We start from the raw sequence: 8955 nt of genomic DNA on the forward strand, positions 1-8955 counted from the left end.
AGAAGGGACCATTCCCTGGAGAAGGATGTCATGCTTGGTAGGGGGGAGGGTCGACGAAAGAGGGGGAGGCCTTCAAGGAGATGGATTGATACGGTGGCTGTGATGATGGGCTCAAGTATAGCAGGGATTGTGGGGCTGGCGCGGGATCGGGCAGTGTGTTTCGTTCTGCTGTGCATGGGGTCGCTATGAGTCAGAAATGACTCGACGGCACTTAACAACAACAACAACATCATTAATATCACATGCAAGATAATTCCAAAATGGTTGTAGCAGGATATTGATAGGGAACTTCCAGAAATGCAAGCTGGATTCAGAAGAGAATGTGGATCAAGGGATATCATTACTGATGTCATATGAATCTTGGCTGAAAGCAAAGAATACCAGGAAGATGTTTACTTGTGTTTTATTGACTATGCAAGAGCATTGGACAGTGTGGATCATAACACATTATGGATAACATAGAGAAGAATGGGAATTCAAGAACACTTAATTGTGCTCATGAGGAACCTGTACATAGACCAGGAGGCTGTCACTTGAACAGAACATGGGATATGGCATGGTTTAAAATCAGGAAGGGAGTATATCAGGGTTGTATTCTTTCACCATACTTATTTAATCTGTATGCTGATCAAATAATCCAAGAATCTGGACAATATGAAGAAGAATGCAGCATCAGGTTTGGAGGAAGACTCATTAACAACCTGTGATATGCAGATGACACAACTTATTTGCTGAAAGTGAAGATGGCTTTAAGCACTTACTGATGAAGATTAAAGACTAGTGTTCAGTGTAATTTATATATCGACATAAAGAAAAAAAAAATCCTCACAACTGGACCAATAAGCAGCATCACAATAAATGGAGAAAAGATTGAAATTGTCAAAGATTTCATATTACTTGGTTCTGCAGTCAACACCAGCAGTCAAAAAATCAGTCATCGTGTTGCACTGGGCAAATCTGTTGCAAAAGACCTCTTTCAAGTGCTGAAGAGCAAAGAGGTCTCTTTGAAAACTAAGGTGCACCTAACTCAAGCTATGGTATTTTCAATTGCACTGGGCAAATCTGCTGCAAAAAACCTCTTTCAAGTGCTGAAGAGCAAAGAGGTCTCTTTGAAGACTAAGGTGCACCTAACTCAAGCTATGGTATTTTCAATCAACCTCATGACCATGTGAAAGGTGCAAAATGAATAAGGAAGACTGAAGAAGAGTTGATGCTTTTGAGTTGTGGTTGGTGAAGAATGCTGAAAGTACCCTGGACAACCAAACCAAAAGTGCAAAGTCACTGCTGTCAAGTTGGACCTGACTCATAGCGACCCCTCCATGTGTTTCTAAGGTGGTATCACTACGGAAGTAGATTGTCCAACCTTCCTTCCGAGTGGCTGGTGGGTTTGAACCTTTAGCCTTCTGGTTAGCAGTCAAATGCCTTAGGCACTAGGCCACCAGAGCTCCTATGGACACCCAGAAGAGCTAACAAATCTGTCCTGTAAGAAGTACAGCTGGAATGCCCCTTGGAAGCAAGAATGGCTAGACTTTGTCTCACCTACTTTGATTATGTTGTCAGAAGGGATTATTCTCTCGAGAAGGATATCATGATTAGTAAAGTGGAGGGTCAGCAAAAAGCAGAAGGCCCTCAACGAGATGGATTGACACAGTGGCTGCAACAATGGGCTCAGATATAGCAAGGATTTTGAGGCTGGTGGACTAGGCAGTGTTTTGTTCTGTTATACATAGGATCACTATGAGTTGGAGCCAACTTAATGGCACCTAACAACAACAACAACAAACATCTGTGAGTGTTTACTCAACCCAGGCACTGTTTTCAGCTTATTTTATTCTCACAACCTTATGAAGTAGATCCGGAGGGATTTGAGGATCCGCAAGGTTATAGTGACTAACAAAGGTCAACAGAGGTAGTGAGTTCAGACCTAGAATTTAAACACTTCTCCACCTTTTAGGTATAATTTTGAATCCTGGGAAAACAAAGTCAGCAGTAATTACAACATAATCATTACTCCTGTCTAATAAAGTCTCACAGTGCTATGAAACAGTCAGTTGGGTGTTTATCATTCTCTCCATTTGTTTGCCCTTGAACACTGAATCAGTGAGTTGTACTGCTGCCTGTCCCAAACTATGTGCTCTTATATACTACAAGGCAAGAATCTTGCAGGTTCCAATAAAAAATATATTCTTTTTATCACTTGCTTTACATTTCTTTATTCTCCTTAAAATCTTGTGTGCTCCAAGTTTACTATGTCCAATGGTTAGTAACAAGGAGCTCTGGTGGCACTGTGGTTAAAGTGCTGGGCTGCTAACCAAATGGGGGGTGGTTTGAACTTACCAGCCACTCTGCAGGAGAAAGATGAGGCAATTTGCTTCCATAAAGATTGACCACCTTGGAAACCATATGGGGCAGTTCTATCCTGTCCTATAGGCTCACTATGGAGCTCTGGTAGCGTAGTGCCTAAGGCACTTGACTGCTAACCAGAAGCCTGGCCGTTCAAACCTACCAGCCACTCCTTGGAAGAAAGGTTGGGCAATCTACTTCCATAGTGATACTGCCTCGGAAACCCAAGGAGGGGTTGCTATGAATCGGGGCCGACTCGACAACACATAACAATGACGGCAGTGACAGTGGGTATGCTTAGTTGTATAAGCTTAACTTGCCGCCAGACAGATATCATGGAAACAGTTATTTTATGTAATTTACAGCATTTTTATGTAATTTACATTATATACATGTATCAGTACACTTATGTGCTATGGTATATTGTTTGAGAACATCTATTTTCTGATAGCTGAAAGTCTGAGTGAGGAAATTGTACGTGAAAATTACACATTTTTTATCACTAGGGAAGGGATAGACAATTTAGTTTGAGTCACAAACACTTGAATACCTATTTTGTCTGACATTGTATTAGGAATTGAGGATACAAGGAAAATACAACCTAATCTATAAAGTTTCTTCATAATTATAATATAGTGGGATGATTTGGTATACTAACAGTTTATAAACTGTGCTATAGAAATACAGTGAAAGTCCCAATTCAGAAGTCATTTGAGAATTATCAGGGGAAACTTGACTTACGTGTGGAATTTAAGCTATTTTTCATATTAAGGAGAAAGGTAGTAGGTGGCAATGGGCGTTCAAATGTAGGATTTGTACACAGAGTACAGGATAAGCAAAAGCAACATACCAACCAGTAGCTTTCAGGTTAATTCTTGCTCTCATGTGAAGAACTATGCTCCATAGGGTTTTCAATGGCTGATATTTAGGAAGTAGATCACTAGGCCTTTCTTCTGAGGCACTCTGGGTGAACTTGAACTTCCAACCTTTCAGCTGGCATCTGAGCACGTTAACCAAAATTTGTGCCATTCAGGTACTCCAAGCAAAGGCATAGATGTATTGCTTTTGATAATACTCTGTGGCGAGCCAAAGCTTCACTCATGTATTCATGGTGGTAAGAAGTGATGAAGGGGGCTTGGAAAGTGGATTGAGATCAGATTAAGAAAGGTCTACAAGACCAGATGAAATATTTTGTCTTTATCCACAGGGAGCCAGTAAAAGTTTTAAATCACTGTCAGTTTTATATATTACATTTGTAGTTTGTGTTGCCATGAGAAACATGTATTAGAGGTTGATAAGCACTGACTCCAAATCAACTGCCAAGAATTCAAGAGACAATGAGAGCCCAGATTAACACATTGCTTTTGGATTTCAGAGATAAAAAATGGATTTAGAGACCATTTGGGAAGGGAGAAAAGCAGATGAAAGAAAAGAAGGAGTTAATGTCTTCAATGGTAATTGATGATTTTGTTAAGACTGGGAAGACTGGAATGAAAGTATGTTGGGAAAGGGGAAAGAAATAGAATTCCAACCTGAATGTATTGTGTTTGAAATGCCAGTGGGAAATATACCTGGATATATGACAATGACACTATTTGGTTGTCACTTCCTAGGTGGCCATATCAAAGTCTTAGTGACAATTCAATCATAAGTATCATGAGGAAGACTCTTCCAAAATTTTCCATGGCAAACTTTGCTATACCTTTTAGGAAAATTTCATTTTTTCTAGTGCCGTTTTATTTGTTATTTGGTGAAATTAGCTTAAGAATTTCCATATATTTCCCTTGTTAAGGTAACCTAGGGAGAACATTAAGTTACGTCGATAAAATTGTTGACTACAATCTGGCTCTAATGATAATAGCTCAGATTCGTGAAGCAGCAATATTTTAGACTGAGAGAAAACAAACTTTATCCTGAACACATGTGTTCTTTGCCTTTTTCATCTGATGTTGCTTGAAAATTTTCTTTTTCCACTTTGAATAGTGAAGTCTGCCAAATATTTTCAAAGCTCTTCTCCCCTTAGAGGAGGAAGGGAACCATTTTTTCCCTTTTGTCTGATAGCTGAGGAGTGAAGATTTAATCAGTGAGAAAAATATAAACACCACAAGCCTCAAAGTGTTCCTGCTGCCTTTAATGTTTGATGTACCTGACAGATTATCCTTTCAAAACAAGATAATAGGATAGGTGGTGCTGGAAAAAAAAAAATTTCCATTCAAGGCAAAACCACGTGAACATTGAACCGAACTGGTATTAGCCTAGACATTTGGAGGTAATGTCCTTTAGACACAGATTCTATAGTGAGAGGCTGCCATCTCCTTATGCACACACACTCCAAGTTCACTTGACTTGTTATATTACAGAAAGTTTAATGGAAAGAACACTGGACTGAGGATACAAGGCCTGTAGTTTATTGCTGACTCTGCTACTTTGTGGGCCTGGATAGATCTTACTCTTCTGTTTGCTTCAATGCTCATATTTGCAAAATTAATGTTTGCATTAGATTTCTGATTTTAACCAAAAATGAATACAATGCATTTTTGAACACCTGCTATGGGTTTGCTGTTTCACATACACTTTTTCTGTATTCAGTACAAATTAATTATGGGGAAAAAAAATCCCGTTATTCATGCCTTTACTAGTGAAGAATTGAAGGCTCAGAGAAGTTAAGAGATTTACTCAGTAGCAGGCAGCTAGTGAGTGTTTTTGACCAATGTCTTCTTACTTTAACCAATGTTCTTTCTATAATATGACACTGATGCTGAATAATTTCTGTTGCTTGACATTAAAAACAGAATATATAGATACATCTGAAACAATAAAACTATCTACTTCTCTTTACCATAGGCACAAACAGAGGAAGATGAGCAACTTTAATTAAGAAATTAAACAAGTCTTTAGAACAAGTAATCTCAATGCTTTGAATGGGTCCTTGGGAACCCAGAAGGTGATCAGAAAGAGGTGTTTTTAGCTAAAGGTAATCTTACACATGCACTTGTGCTACAGCAGACACATTACAGAAGCAACAGAAGACAGAATTGGAGTAACCTCTCAGAGACAACCATACACCTTAAGAGAGAGAATCACCAGGCCTGCTGACTCAGAACCGTAGTCCTGGGAGACACTAAACTCAATTAGAACAACAATAGTTGTGATAGGAGCTCTGGTAGCATAGTGGCTAAGGCACTTGACTGCTAACCAGAAGGCTGGTGGTTCAAACCCACCAGCCACTCCTCGGAAGAAAGATGGGGCAATCTACTTCCATAGTGATACTGCCTCGGAAACCCAAGTAGGGGTGGCTATGAGTCGGGTCCGACTAGACGGCACATAACAACAACAACAGTTGTGATAGTTGGATCTGTGTGTCAACTTGGCTGGACCACAATTCTGTGTGGTTAAGCAATTGTGATGTGGGTTATTCCCATGATGGGATAGGATGTACATGTTTTGAGCAGACAATCCATTGAAAGGGTGTGGCCTGCTTCTGATATATTTATGGACATTCTGGGAAAAGAGACACTCTTCTGTGGATCGGGATTCTGTTGTGCTGCTGACAACTGTCCGTGAGTGAACAATCCACCATTCTGCCTGGAGATCTTGGATTTGTCATTCGTTGGAGTCAATAGGCGGTATACTGCCTGCCAACCTTGAGCTTGTCAGCCTCTGCAGCTGCATGAGTCGAGAAAAGCCTCTAGCTTGATGTTTGATCCAACAACTTGGGACTTGCCAGCTTCTATAAGTGTGTGAGCAATTTTCCTAAGGTAAATTTCCCTCTCTCTCTCTCTCTAAGCTTAATTGGTTTTGCTTTTCTAGAGAACCCAGCCTAACACAATAGTACATAAAAATCTTATTCCACAACCTACTTTGGTGAGTAGTAACTGGGGTCTTAAAATCTTTTGAGTAGCCATCTAAGGTACACCAATTTGTCTCTTCTCTTCTGAAGCAAAGAAGAGTGATGAAAATCAAAGACACCTGGAAATAATTAGTCCAAGGATGTGATAGACCCTGAGACCAGAAGAACTAGATGGTACCTAGGTACCAAAGCCAACCACGTAGAAAGGGATCAAAACTGGAGATCCTGGGTATAGAGTAGGAGTAAAAATGTGGAACAAAATCCAAAAGCACAAAAATGACCAGAATTACTGGCTGGATCGAGTCTGGTGGAACTACTGAGACTATGGCCCCAAGTTACCCTTTGGGCCTAGAATTGGACTCACTCCCATGGATTGGCTCTCAGCCCAACAGTAGAAAGACCTACATGCAGAACACCTATCCCAAGGTGACGAACTCACATACTCTAGGGAGATACACCCCTTAGAACAATCAGCTATGGAGCACCAGAGTGACAGTATTCACAGAGGAAAAGCTGGACAGACAGGAGTGCATAGTTCAGAAGGGCACTGGGAGGGGTAAGTCACAGGGACAGGAGGGGAGGAGAGTTTATTATGGTTGGGGATAGTAATCGGGACATGGAATCAAATATACACAAACTGTTGAATGTAAAACAAATTTTGCTCTGTAAATTTGCACCCAAAGCACACTAAAATTTTAAAAAAGAAAGGAGTGTTTGTAGTTCAGCAATAGGTCCTTTCTTATTTCTGGTAATACGGAAGAAGTACAACTTGAAAGCTGAGAAGGAGGAAATAAAACATTGACTACATTGTGTAAGAGATGTGCCTTGCAAATTATAAGGCATTTAGGAAAATGTTTCTTCTTTTCCTTATCATTTTATAGACTATATTGTCCGAGAAGTAAAATTTGTCCTTTGGAGGGGTGTGTGTGTGCACAAGCAGTGTATGTGTATATGTGTTGTCATTGCACTCATGGGTGCAATGTTTCAATAGTGACTGATGCACCATCTGTAGAATAAATAAAGAACGGAGACTTTGACTCATGCTGGAGGTGAGATCTTAAAAGGGACCAGTTACCTGAATTGTCCTTCTGCCATCTACCCTCAACTCTTTTGAAATCCTTAGAGATCAAGGTCTATCACGGTTTCTTCTATTGAAGCCCTTAGGAAATCACTCCGTAGTGAAATGCCTCTGGCTTTGAGAAGTGCGCAGGTTGGAGGTGGGTGGAAAGGGAAAGAGAGGAGGCCAATCCTCAGAGTAAGGGAGGAGGAAAGAGAATAGATCATAGTTAAAAGAACAGGCACTTGTAGAAATGGGAGGTCCAACAATGAAGGGATGTGAGGTCAGGAGAAAGAGGCTAAATAAGAAGCCTATACAAAGAACAGCTGTCAATTGTCAAACATTTTGGAATCCTTGTACTCTGATATGAATCATGTTTAGCACAATCGTGTTTAGGTCCTTCCTCCTACCCTGTTGATTCTGCAACTGACATATCTTCCAAATTGATTCCCTCCACTTGTCTTCATTCTATTGCCACTACTTTAGGTTAGGGCCATTTCCTCTTTCCCAGGGTTACAGTAACAGACTCCTTCCTGTCTCAGCACCAAGGACCCAATCATTTTTTTCTCTTAGTATTTTCCATAGCCATGGAGATCTTTCTACAATGCAAATACCAATCTCAAATCCTCCCATTATCTTCCTTTTTAGCTCTTTCATGATTGAGTGCAAAATCTCTAGTGTGTGGCATGATTCTCTTTATTATTTCCTGTTTATTTCTCGTGTGTTGGGTCTCACTACCTCCCCCTAACATATGATGTCACAACCATAAAGGGTTCCTAAAATCTTTGCTGTTCTTCTTTGGCCTCAAGATTGTTCCCTCTGGTCTAAAATTCTCTTTCCCTTTCCCATGATAACTCACATCCAACAGTTTCCATGAATAACATCTATTCATCCTTTTGATTTCAGAGGTGTCACTTCCCTGGGAAAACTTCCCTGACCTCTCATTCAACCATGTGTTCATTTTTATGTTCCCCTAGCACCTGGTGATTTCTCCCTTGTAAGGTCTATCATACCTTGTATTTGCATGTTTCCTCATCTGCATCCTCCACTAGTCTTTAAACTCCTCAAGGATACTTCATCATTGTATCTCTATTGCTAGAATAGGGTCAAATATTTGACACTCAACAAAAGCTATTCCATCTTCTCTTCTGCAATAAAGACGATTTAGCACCATTTACAGAACAGCTCTCTTGTTAAAGACAACTAAGAAACTCTTATGATCTTATTTTGTCTCAAAAAAGCAATTCTACCTCTTGAATCTTTGCTCATTAATCAAATTTTTATCCTGGACTCATAATAAATTATTGTAATCTTCTGGGATATCCTGTCCTAGATCCTGTTTTATGCAAGAGATTCAATTTACACATTGGCCAAATCTCCAGTCTGTATATTTTGAGTATTGTATTTGGGATTGAAGGCCTGTAAGTGGATGGAAATGTGGGAAGAGAAGAGGTTATGGGAATGAAACTGATTATTTAAAATCCATAGGATAGATGAAACAACATAAGTAGAAATTTCTTGCTGATATTTCTTCGGGAATTTCTGGTGGGAAAGGAGAGATGATCAGATTCTTCCAGATTGGAAAAGAAACTAGATTAAAATCATATTCAAAATGTAGAATCTGCAAAACACCGCATAACGTGGATGAACTTGGAGGACATTATGCTGAGCGAAATAAGTCAGTCACAAAAGGACAAATATTGTA

The sequence above is a fragment of the Orycteropus afer genome, unplaced genomic scaffold (assembly GCF_000298275.1).
Source record: "Orycteropus afer afer isolate SDZICR_OR568_19922 unplaced genomic scaffold, OryAfe1.0 scaffold00005, whole genome shotgun sequence".
In the NCBI taxonomy this organism is placed as follows: Eukaryota; Metazoa; Chordata; class Mammalia; order Tubulidentata; family Orycteropodidae; genus Orycteropus; species Orycteropus afer.